Raw genomic sequence first — 12,851 nt, 5'->3', positions numbered from 1 at the left:
GAGTAAGATATTTTCTTCCTTCTCAACAGTTTGTCTTTTTAAACTAACATTGGATTCTGGGTGCGTGTCTGAAGTCCTCTGTGGACAGCTCACGGCTACTGGCGATAGAGCCGAAACGTCATGGAAATCCCAGCTGGTTTTGGCTGTTGTGTTTTTTGTTTGCTTGTTTTGGAACAGGTATCCCTTTGTGAGACAGCCTGTGTCTTGTTTCTACAGGAAAGGAAAAACTAGATCCACTTAGTATGTCCTTTTTTCCCTGCAACCTTGTGAAATGTTAACATTTGGCATACCCTGGCTTATTAATTAACATTTCTGGGGAGGATTGTGGTAAAAAACCTCCCCCCCCCCCCCCTCCTTTTCTGAATGTTGCTTATGAACTGTAAGAACCTTGGTGATTTGAGATGTTCAGGGGTGATTCTAAGTAATAACAAAACATTTGGCCATCCCAGATTTATGGCTGTTGCTGAATTCGAGGCTCCGTGTTGCTTGTGAGAAATAAATGGACTGCCTAGAGAACGAACGGGCCTTCACGACCTGGGAATCGTTCCGTGTTCCCTGGCACAAGCAGGGCAGCGTGGCCTGTGTGGAGTCTGGAGTAGGACTCGGTGGCAAATGCGAAGGCCTTTGTTCTATTGGAAAAGTGGGGTGAAGGTCGGCCACTAGAGTTTGGTCCGACCCTCTGCCACCCCGCCTGATAAATAATTACAAGCAAATGGTGCCCTTCACTCTATGCTGATTGATGCTGAAATTGCTTTTGAAAGTTCTCATAAGTTCCTGTTATAGATTAAGTGCCGGTGCAGGAAAAATAACGGCACCCACTGCAATGGGTGAATGTAATCAGGCTTAATGGACTCGGGAGCTTGTTGGGAATTAAATAACTATCGATTTGCTGGAATGTTGCTGTCATTACGAAATGCCACTCTGGACGTATTACCCCGGTGATAGATGAGAAGATGCACGGGCCAGCTGAGAAATTGGGGAGACCCTATTTCTTCCTCCTTCGCAGGGCATTTAAGAAACGTATCTGGCTATTTTTGGAAGAAACAAGTTATTTTACTTGCAAATCTTAGCCCAATCATAGATTGTTTTCCCACTGAAACCTTCTGTAACTAGTTACCTTTCTGGTTTGCTGAGAGAGCCCGTGGCATTTGCCCATGGACATCACAAAACTCACGTCACCCCATTGCTGTAATGCGTGCAAGGGGCAGAAGCGCAACTCCAAGAGAGAACAGTCCTAACACTCGCACACACACAGTCACCTCTCAGTGATGCTCCGACAGCAGCCTCCCAGCATTCCCGCAGACTGTATCAGCTGGCCTACCAGTTCCTTGACCTTGTGGGTCTCTTCCCAATTTTTCAAGATGCCAGGGCTCTCCTATAATGAAGGAACCGCCCATCCTTAATAATATCCTCAGCAAGACATTAACATGATCCAAAGCAGACCGTGTTCTCCATCACTGATAGCGAGCCCCCGTGGATGAGAGGTATGTAAACAGAGCCATAGTGGCCACGTGGCACTGTTGTTACATCAGAGTCTGGTTCCCAACCTTCCTAATGCCGAGACCCTTTAATACAGTCCCTCATGTTGTGGTGACCCCGGATTTCATTGTTACAAATTGAACATAATTAAAGCATAGTGATTAATCACAAAAACAATATGTAATTATATATGTGTTTTCCGATGGTCTTAGGCGACCCCTGTGAAAGGGTGGTTCGACCCCCAAGGGGGCCGCGACCCACAGGTTGAGAACCGCTGCTCTAGAGCCAGGGATTCTGTGGCAGGAGAACTTCCTTTTCATGGGTCCTCCAGGTGCTACTTGTAAAGTTCTGACCAGCATCGCCCTGTTTCTGTCTTTGAAGTTAGAGAAAAAAATATTTAGTAGACCAGATATTGTGAGAAGCTTAGGAGAGGGGAGCACCACTTTCTTCTGCAAAGACAGTGAATGGAGGTGTTTCCTGATAGAGCTGAGGGAGGTACTCACCTGGCTCCTTTGTTCTAGGAGTAGAGTCAATAGTTACCGCTGGCCCCAGCCACCATCTCCCAGGAAAACCAGCATCTTTACCATAGTGGACCCACTGAACCCATCATCTAGTGCAGGGGTGGGCAAACTTTTTGACTCCAGGGCCACAATGGGTTCTTAAACTGGACCGGAGGGCCGGAACAAAAGCATGGATGGAGTGTTTGTGTGAACTAATATAAATTCAAAGTAAACATCATTACATAAAAGGGTACGGTCTTTTTTTTTTTTTTTAGTTTTATTCATTTCAAACGGGCCGGATGCGGCCCACGGGCCATAGTTTGCCCATGGCTGATCTAGTGTCTAACCTTGTTGAACACATAGCAAGGTGGATAGTCTTTCCTTGTAGCCGTGCAAAGAATTCAAGAATGCCTATGGGGGATTGAGCTAACCGAGTTTGCACTTCTTCACGGATGCTAACAAGCTGAAGGGAAAAGGAAAAGAGCAGGATTACCACATGTGTTGTCCAAACATCGCTCCTCTTCCCTTGGCATAGGCCTCGATCTTGGTATCGTTGGATAAGAAGAACCTATGCATGTTCCTACTGAACCTGTCTATTTGCTTCTCAATTGCCCATGGTACCTTGAGTGATCAATGAGTTTCTGACCTGAGAACAAAGGAGGGGCTGACAAGTCCATTGTCAATTCAGTCTTGAGCCCAGAAGCTACTGAGAGGACTTGCCAAGCCATGGACCATGGCTGTGTCATGCCACACGATACAATCAAAACGGTGGCATTGTCTCTGGTTAATCTGGTGAGTGTCTGAGGCTAAGGGACTGTTGGGCCTGGGGTGCAAGTTCAGGATTGTACCCTTCACTCTAGATTTCTGTTCGACAGATAAGCCCTTTGTCCATACACAGCTGGAATATTCTTCATACTGGGTGACATAATGCCCATCTCCTTCGGGAACTATAATAAGGAGTCAGAAGACATCTTCCCAGGTGGAGGGCAGTGGAAACAGAGTCATATCTACCAAACCATGCATCTGTGCAGGTAGCTTTTCATACCCTGCACACATAACCTAATCAGCACTGCTCTAGGCTCTGGGAAAGAAGTGACAGTCACGTCACTGGCCTGTGGGTTCATAGCCCAGGGGAGGAGAGCACTAGGTAAGCACAGAACTGTGATAACGTAAGAAAAGCTGCAGGAATCGCTGGCTGGGTGGCTCTATTGGTTGAAACATCTTCCTATACAACAAAGGGTTGCAGGTTCGATTCCCAGTCAAGGTGGTTAGGGGAGGCAGCGATATTTCTCTCTCACATTAATGGTTGTTTTTTTCTCTCTCTCTCTCTTTTCCTCTCTCTGTAGAAATTAATAAAAACATACCATTGAATGAGGATTTTTTTTTAAGTAGCAGGAAGTAATGATAAGTAACAATTATCAAATACTTGCTACGTGTCAGGCACTGTGCTAAATGCTTACTGCTAGTATATTCTCTCAGTTATTCTCACAATAACTCTGAAGTTGGATACTCTTGGTTCTCCATCCCTTACCTGCATTTTTAATTTTCAAAAAGCTCTGAAAAACAGGGGCTTTTGGAAAGAATTTGGCCCAAAGCCTCATTTAGGAAGAAAATTGACCTGAAATGATATCTGCCATTTATAGACTTTCTTTACCCCTCTTAGTGTGGGTATTTAGCTATCTTGCTGCAGGAGTATTAATGTGTGGTATTCAGATATCTTGCTGCAGGAGCATTAATGTGTGGGTATTCAGGTATTTTGCTGCAGGACTATTACTAGTAATGTGCTTGATTTCAAGGTGTTGTCCCAGACCCTGCTGAGGGGGTTACATAATCAGGGTTTCCAATGAAATACCTTTCTGAAAAAATAAAAATTTAAAAAAAACGTGAATTTCAAAATATAACCCCAAAGGTCTCCGATAATGAATCACAGTCCCACATTATAACACCCCCTTTGCATATGGAGACACTACACCTGACCCTTAGAGAAAAATAACTTGCCCAGGATCACAGAGAATGTCAGTGACAGAGCTGAGCTTTGGGCGATTCTATTGGACCAGAGCCTCCCCTCAGCCTCCCATCCATTGACCAGGTGTACCCACAGGGCTGCATAGGAAAACCCAGGAGAGGGAGCAGGTGGGCATCGCTGGGGTGGGAGAGGGACTTTAAAGGGAAAGATGGTACTGGAGTCAGGCTGTAGAGCAAACTCAGGCATTCCTCGGCGGGCAAAGGAGAAAGCCCTCCCTGGCAGAGCGGAGGGCACGGGTGAATTCATGGGGCTGGATAGACCTTCAGTGTCTTCCCCAATCCTTGGCGCTGTGGGAGTTGGCATTGTTTAAACATAGGTCTCAAAAGTCACACGGTAGAGGGCAAAGGGGCTGGGAGGAATGTCAGAAATGGAGCGCCTAAGCCCTGAATCTCTGCGTGGTCCACGTAGGACCGGGCTACATAGCACCCTTCTGAGACCCAGCAGGTGGACATGGAATTCCCTGGATTTGGGTCCTGACCCCGCCCCCCCCCCCCCCCCCCCCCACTTTCTCTCTGAGACCTTAAGCTCCCTGAAGGCTGTTTTTCTACTTCAAGTTCACAGAGCCAGGTGGTGGCAGAGAAACGTCTATTAAAGGCTCTCTGAGGCAGGCAGCGATGTCTAAACAAACCCTGCCCTCTGGATTTCGAAGCAGAATTCAGCCTGGTTGAATGTGGCCATGTATGTTATGGGAGATCTGCCTACGCATGTGTAGCCACGCCAGGAATTAGCGGAGTGCTGGTTTCAGCAATAGACTGGAAGTAACCACCCCTACAGAGAGATAGGGGGGCCTATCGGGAACTTGCTGGTCATTTGGATACATTTCTGGGCAAACTTAAAAGAAAGAAACTTGTTTAGCTCTGTGGCTGGTGGAGCCATTTTCAGATTTTGACACTGCCGCCCTGCAGTGCTATCTGCGTGCTCTGGGTGTCTGCGGGTTGGGAAAGGACTCAGCACGCAAGGAGGCTGGAAAGGCTGCCGGTGCCCTATCCCTCCAGGCAGCTCCGTCTTAGTCACTGAGTGACTTTTCTGTGCTGCCACAGAGGCCGTGTCAACAGCAGACTAAATTAAAGAGTCAGGGAGGTGCCACATTCTCCGAAGAGAGTTTGGAGTCAGGCGGGCCCGGGTTGATAGATTGGCTCTGGCATGTACTAAGCGTGTGGCCTTGGGCTTGTCAATTAACCTCTCCAGGGCTGTTTGCACTGTGGCAGAGTGAAAGCAGGAATACCTGTCTTGCAAAGGGGCCGTGAGCTTTAAACGTGATTCATCTCTTTGGTCGGCAATTATTTATTAAGCACCTACTATATGCGGGGCTGTGAACTAGGAGAGGGTGAGGAAGCAGAATGCAATATACACAAATTCAGTGCCCACATGTATCTTATATCCTGATATATACATATATATAATACACATATATGATATTTATTCTGTGTTGTATATTCTCAAGGTGGGGGGCAGAATAAGTGCTTATTTTGAGCTCTTTTATCTGCAAATGACAAAGTATAATTTACATCGGTAGAGAAGGAAAAGGAAATGTCTGGTTTCAGGCCCACTTGAATTCCCAGGCCCCTGCAGTGGCTGTCCCACTGGATCTTCGTGTGCGAGCATACCATGCCCAAGTGGTGGCGCAGATGGCCCCCTACCATTGCAGGTCTACATCCCAGCCCATCTCAGCAAGCCTCTGTCCCAACTCCTTCTGCAGAATTCCAGAGAGTAGGCCCCTAAGCTCACCTTGTGGGCTGTGCCCATCCCCAAACCGATCCCCTTGATCTGACTGCCCACAGCAGGCCTGGAAGGTGGGATCAGTGCTACCTGAGCTTCATGGGCTGTGAGTGGAGGGAAAATGAGTCCAGGACAGGGCGCTGGAAGGTAAACACTAAGGTTCTCGTTATCAACAACAATAATAGCCAAAACCATTGCAAACATCCCAACATGTGGGTTTTTCTCTCCCAAACCCTGCACACTCACCCTCCCCATGGGAGAGAGGGAGGGGTTTCTGATCTTACTTACCCCGATGGCTCTTTGCCAGTGGTCATACTCACCGGGCAATTGACCGTCATCCAGTGCATCTCATGTCTCTACTCACGATCAGGTGCATCAGACACAGATATGGCAATTTACTCAGCATCTTCCTACCTAAAGTCATTACAGTCCTGTCTCCCAGTAGGGTGTGTGTGTCGGGTGGGGGGGGGGGGGGGCAATTTTCACTCCGTTACAGGTGAGAACACCAGGATCTAGGGAAGTGAAGACTTTCTGAGAAGGACATTCTGTAACAGAGGCAAGAATGGGCTTTTCAGACCATGCAAGCACATCACTTCTTCCATTCGCAATTCCTCCGTGAACAAATACAGAAATAAGAAAGTCCACTCCATTTTAGAGAAATGAGTTCCTTTTAATTAAAAGATTAAAGGGACACTGTCAGGCTCTTCTGATGAAGATCAGTCCTATAAAAAGGATGTGTTTCTGCAGCAGCCATCTGTCATTTTGATCATTTTAATGGCGTGCTATATCAGCAAGTGAGCTTTTTATAATACCCTGGCATGGGCCTCGCTGGGCTAGAGGGACTTGTGGGTTTCACACTCCTCGTAGCTGCCTTGGTGTTCAGCAATCTGAGCCTGGGCTGGTGAGGAGAGCCCCCTCCCTGTCTTTTCAAGGTTGTATTGGGTAAGTGCTTTCCCCGGGTGATTTATTTTGGAGATACTCTGCCCTGTTTATGTTCCTTTCCCGTCTAAAGATAGACCTATCACACATGCATCCCACAGCATACAGGCAGCCAGTGCGGCTTGATTAACTGCCGGACCCTAAGAGGTGCCCAGGAACATTGAACTCAATACCCCACAGGTCTTTTCCTCTGGGCAGCGAGCACCGTTGTTTCCCACAATCCCCCAGATTCTAACTTGAAATCTTTGGGCTCGTCAAAGGAAGAGGCAGAGGGACTGTGAAATTCATTCACTCAGCAAAGTCGTTATTGATTATCACGGGGCCCATGCTGGGCTCCCTTCTAAGCACTGAGACTCTGGATGACTAAGACCCCGTCTCTGTCCTCATAGCCAGCTGTCGGCAGTAGAGTCAGAAGTTCAGCACAACTGCTTGAAGGTAGAAACCTACAGGAGCCCCAGCCCCACTCATCCTGCCCAATAGGAGGTCTTAACCAGGCAGGTTTTGCTACCATCCCAGGAAGATGGCCTCCATAGACAAGTTCTCCATCCTTCCCGAATGGCAGGATTTCTGGCATTTGTGGAGGGACAAAGGGTGCTTTTTCACTTTTTAAAAAATGTTTTTACTGATTTCAGAGAGAGGAAGAGAGAGATGGAACCATCAATGATGAGAGAGAATCATTGATCAGCTGCCTCCTGCACACCCCCACTGGGGATCAAGCCCACAACCCAGGCATGTGACCTGACTGGGAATCAAGCAGTGACCTCCTGGTTCATAGGTCACTGCTCAGCCACTGAGCCACACTAGCCGGTCTATTTTGTTTGGGGAAAGGGAGGAATCACAGCAAGAGCCCTGTCTCTGAAGCCATGAGCAGCCCTGCCCTGCCCTTCATTCTGGCCCAGAGAAAGGCCATAGAGTCTCACATCACTGCTGAGCGTGAAGGCGGCCTCCTCAGCTGTCACCTTCCCTCCCACTCTCTACTCCTCCTGGGCTCCTGAGGGTGGACAGGGTGTGGGGACCGGAGAGGCAGCCAGCTTGTGCAGTGAACAGCGTTCTCAGAAATCACTCTCCCAAGAGCTATTTCTTCTTGTTTCATGAGGCAGCACCGTTAAGGATTTAGACCAGGGAAACCTGCATCTGGCCAGGACCCTCCCTCGGTGCTTTGGGGAAGTTGCTTGACCTCCTTGAGCCTCTGCTTCCTTCTCGATAGAACGGGTATGATATCCCGTATGTTCTGCCTCCCAAAGTCTATGTCAGGAATAAAGCTCAAACATGAACATGTACGAGGGCTTTGCAGCACAGCCTCGAGGTTATGCCGGCAGCATGACAATGACAAGGCCATCTGAGCCTGCATCTGGCCCCGATGTGATATGGGGCATCACCTGTCAGATTCCATTGGTGTGACTGTCCCCACTGTCTCAATGTGACACCGAGGGCAGTCATACTTACCCCCAAAAAGGATTTGATGGGGTGATGTCTGCGCAGCACCAAGAGCAGTGCCTGCTCCCTGTGGGAACCCCGTAAGGGAGGCCATTGCTGCTGACCTGGTTTTTGCACGATGTTCTGGGTTGCTTCCCTTTCCTTTGCATCTGAAGATGCTCCGGGTTTGGGGGTGGCTGGCAGGTTTGCAGCTCTCTGTTCCCACACTCGACAAAGATTCTCGTAACCACTGGATATATATTTTAAAATTTACCTTTATTGTTGCAAGTAATTCATATGTCCCCCTTTTTTCCCATTGAATCCTCCACCCCACACCCCCCAGGCCCTCACCACACTATGTTTAGAGAAGCTGGACAGAACGGGGTGCTGTCAGGGAAGGCGGGGAAGAGGAAGGGATGGGTTGGACACCCTCAGCACGTGACCTTGGGTGGTGTGAACCCCTATTTCTCCCACTCCCTAATCGACAGCCTGGGGAGCTGGGGATGCTAGACAAGCATGAAGGAGGATGAGCAGGTCTCAGTCATGCTGAATCCTCGCCTGGATCTTTGTCCACAGGCTCCATCAGGACGTCTGGGGCCGAAGCTGGAACGGTTTGGGAGGAGGGGGAGGGTGGGCTTTGACAAGGGAAGGAGACGCCCATCCCCGCCCCTCCATGTGGCCACAGCCTTCTGGGGACAGACGTTTTGGGACCACCCACACCCCTGTTCCATGCAGCTCCTGGGACACCGTGGGAGCTTAATAAATGTTAAATAATAAGAATAGCTTCCATCTGTCAGTGCTCGGTGGCAGGGAGGCTGTGTGAGCTGCAAGACTGCCGACTGGCACAGGGCAGCTTGTGGGAGCCCTGGGGGAGACACACAGCTCTCCGAGTTGCTTTGAGGACATCCGGCATCAAGGTGTTTAGCAGTCCTGCTGCTGAGCAGAATGCAGGCAACATCATTAGCAATGCAGGTGTCCACCCTGACCCCCAGATAATCTACATCCGCATGGCCGGAAGCAGGGCCCAGGAAACCGCATGCTTCTCTGGCCATCCCAGTTTTCCCACGAGCAGGTGGATTCGGGAACTGGTGGTGACCAGCAATGCAGGGGCTTTGTTGCAGTTTAAAAGGGACAAAGGATCTGCCCTCGGAACAGACGGTCCCATAAATTCATCTTCCCGTCATTTTCTTGGAAGAAAATGCCTACTGGGCTTTTCGCATTTAGTGAGAACAAAAACAAGAACAGCTGCTTGTGTTCAGACATCTACTATGTACCTGGCTGTGCGTAGGTGTAGGGGTGTGGGTTCCATAACATAAAATGGGAGTGTTACATTTTAGAGAGGAAGAAACCGGTGAACAGACGAGTGTAGGGCTGTGGAGCAGACCACTGGGTTCATCTCCGGCCTCCACCCGGGTGACCTTGGGCACCTCCCATGACCTCTGTGACCTTGGCATGATTCTTACCCTCTCTGGGCATCATTCACCTTGTTAACTGGTAGTTAGAGGAACCAAAGCATATAAAGCCCATAGCACAATGCCTAGCACATGGATTATACTCAATAAACATATTAGTGGGTTTATTTGCAAGCACACAGCAACACTATCACAACCAACATTAAAACAAATAAGTAATACAGGCAAGATTGCATGTTCGCTACATGTGGGAGCCAATACTTGTATTTCCTAAGGATGCGAGCTCTCCAGGGAGACTACCAGGCAAGACACTTAGCTCTGCCTCCCTGAGGAAGGTCCTGAACCACCCTGTGCTGTAGGCTCCTCACCTGTAAAACAGACACAGTAAAGCACCCGAATCCATGCTGTAGCATCCTCCTCCATGGGGTGGGGACAATACCAGGGTGCTTTAGAGGATGAGATGAGTTAATACTTATAAGGCACTTATATTGGCAGTTGGTATATAGTAAGAGTTAAATAAAGGATAGAAATAATAATATAATAAGGATTGCATAATTATTATGTTATATATTATGTACATGCAATAATATACACTTATATAAGCATGCATGTTATATATAACCATATATAATATGTAATGTGTAATATGTAATATATAATATATAATTATATATTGAAATGCATATGACATATCATTCATAATATAATGATATATAAAACGAATCAATAATTATATGTAATATGCATCACTCATCTAATATATATACTACAATAATTACTACATTATACATTAGATAGTTTAGTCATTATATATTATATATCATATAATACATTTTGTTATTGTATAATGACAATATGTTATTTTCATACTATTTATGATAATATGACACTATGTACTAATAACACTATATGATTAAATATTATAATTATTAAATTATGTGATAATAGTATATTATTATTTCTATTGCTACTGCTGCTAGTCACTCCACCGGGCACATAATTTCCGTAGACTATTTCTACTCTTCCAAACCATTCTAGGAAGACTTACTTTAAAAAGCTCAGCAAATAAAATGCTGCCCTCACTCTCAGACCTGGGGTTTCCATCTGGCAGAAGGGCTCTAGTCCCGTGGTCGGCAAACCGTGGCTCGCGAGCCACATGGGACTTTTTGGCCTCTTGAGTGTGGCTCTTCCACGAAATACCACGTGTGGGCGCGCACGTACAGTGCGATTGAAACTTCGTGGCCCATGCGCAGAAGTCAGTATTTTGTGGAAGAGCCGGTATTTTGTGGAAGAGTCACACTCAAGGGGCCAAAGAGCCGCAGTTTGCCGAGCCACAGTTTGCCAAACACTGCTCTAGTCAGTTCTCTCTAGGACCGTGGGGCTGTGTGTGGCTTTGGTGCCATCTCCCCATCCTCTGTGGGGAAACAGCCTTGTCTCTTACCCGGACAAACTCTTCTGAGCAGAAGGCTAACTTGGTTTTGTGCTGCTGTCATTTCTGATCAGCTTTCTGCCTTGCAGTTCTCTGCCAGGAGGTCTTGTTCCCCGTGGAGCCTGGTTCCTGGGGAGATGATCAAAGCGGGAGGTGGGGCGCGACCACGGGCCAGGAGGGGACTGCTGGGGCATGGTCCTTGTGGCTTTGTGTACTAGAGCTTCTTTTTGGTTATCGATGTCTAAACCTCCTGGAAATACACTTTCCTTTTTCTCTTTAAACACAAATCAAGCAACTTACCAACACACATTCTCTGTCAAACATGTCAGCTACTCCAGGGGCCGGGACAGCTTGCCAGTGATGTCTCCTGTTGTTCTTGTGGTGGTGTGCTATTTCTCCCTTCAACAGCTCTGCATTCTCTCTGGCGAGAGGCATAAACACCAAGGTGCCTGCTATCCGCGAGGTTTTGACAGAAAATGTGAAATTGACATGGACTGTCCGATGACCATCTTACTAAGGCTGGCTCCTCCGCCTGGTGGAGACTGGCCATGTGGGCTGCCCTGCATTTGCCTGCAGCCTTTTCCGGGAATCGGGGTGGGGGCTTATGGACTCTCCTGAGCTAGGGCTTGTTTCACACCTGGCGTTTGGCAGGCGGTTCCCATTGTGACTTAGCTGAGGGACTTGGCACTGCCTGCCAGAGGGCCTACGATTGGTGCGGGCGCCGAGCAGATGCTGGACGCACTCGCCATCACACAGAATGCCAGTCATCAGCCGCCGAGTCCTGCCCCTGTCTCCGTTGTAAGAGAGCAGCGCTCCCATTTGCTGCGTGGTGATGGGGTGGCCTGGGGTGGATAGATGCCCTCCATCGTGATGGGTAATGCAGAGCGTATGGGATTCTTATCCGAGCGGTTGTGGCGTTGGGGTGTGCAATGCTGTCTGCATGTGTATTTCTTCAGTGTCTGGTTCCACAGAGCCGGGGTCTCGATAAGGCACACTATAGTTTCCCCAGGAAACTGAGCTTATATTTCTGACATCTCTGCTTCCTGGTCTCCCACCTGCCTCAGGTGCTGGCCCTGGTCTAACTCCCAGTCACTAAGGCAGCCACGCCCCTGCCCACCCGGGGAGGGGATAGTCCCCTGCCACCCGGCTTTACTTTGTAGGGGCCTGTTGCTGCCACATCCTGGTATTATCCCAGTGTCTCTATGGCCCAGGTGTGTCTGCTTCATTCCTTCATGCCTGTGTGCTCAGCTGGGCTCCGACATCAGAATCAGTTGAATGGAGCATGGTTTGGCTTACTGTGGGTTACAAGGGGGCAGATGTTCTGCACCATTTTGAATGTTAAGAAACCAAAGATGAGTGTGGGGGCACCTGATGCTCAGGGGCCTGGTGGCAGCGGTGACAGTCAAAGGAACAAAGGCCCAGGCTGGTGTGGCTCAGTTGGCTGGCCATCATCCCATGCACTGAAAGGTTGCTTGTTTGATTCCCAGTCAGGTAGAGGGTGTGCAGTAGGTAGCGATTGATGTTTTGCTCTCACATCAATGTTTCTCTCTCTCTCCCTTTCCTTCCCTCTCTCTCTAAAAAATAAAATAAAAATTAAAAATAAAGAAAGAAAGAGAAAATAAAACCAAAGATGATTCTTGAATGTGGGTATTTATGTTAAGATTTGGTTGAAGGAACAGAACCCAATCCTGGCAAGCTTAACAAAAATAAACTAGGGGAGTTGTTTATTTATTTGTTTTTTTTTTTAGTTTTGATACATAAACAATTGCATGCACAGAGACTCTTGTATTCAAATGAGGGAGGAGGCGGATATCAGCCCAGGGGAGTTCAGGATGCAGGGCAGGCCTGAGTCCTTGGCAGGCAGAGTTTATGGATATTCTCTCCAGGTGCGGGGGCGGGGGGGGTCTCCCCAGTCTGATTTTGCCCTCCAG

At 48.2% G+C, this 12,851-nt stretch overlaps 1 protein-coding gene across 24 annotated transcripts in view; it reads left to right on the top strand.

The window, feature by feature from the left end:
• The window catches only part of RBFOX1 (RNA binding fox-1 homolog 1), a 2,061,082-nt gene that overhangs the window by 1,711,743 nt on the left and 336,488 nt on the right, over positions 1 to 12,851 (top strand). The gene's annotated exons all lie outside the window — the stretch shown is intronic.

This window comes from Myotis yumanensis, unplaced genomic scaffold (assembly GCF_028538775.1).
Source record: "Myotis yumanensis isolate MYYU_CA2020_CCGP unplaced genomic scaffold, mMyoYum1.0.hap1 SCAF_4, whole genome shotgun sequence".
NCBI classification, from domain to species: Eukaryota; Metazoa; Chordata; class Mammalia; order Chiroptera; family Vespertilionidae; genus Myotis; species Myotis yumanensis.
Note: the sequence above shows the minus strand (reverse complement) of the source record. Positions and strands in the feature narration are given on the sequence as shown.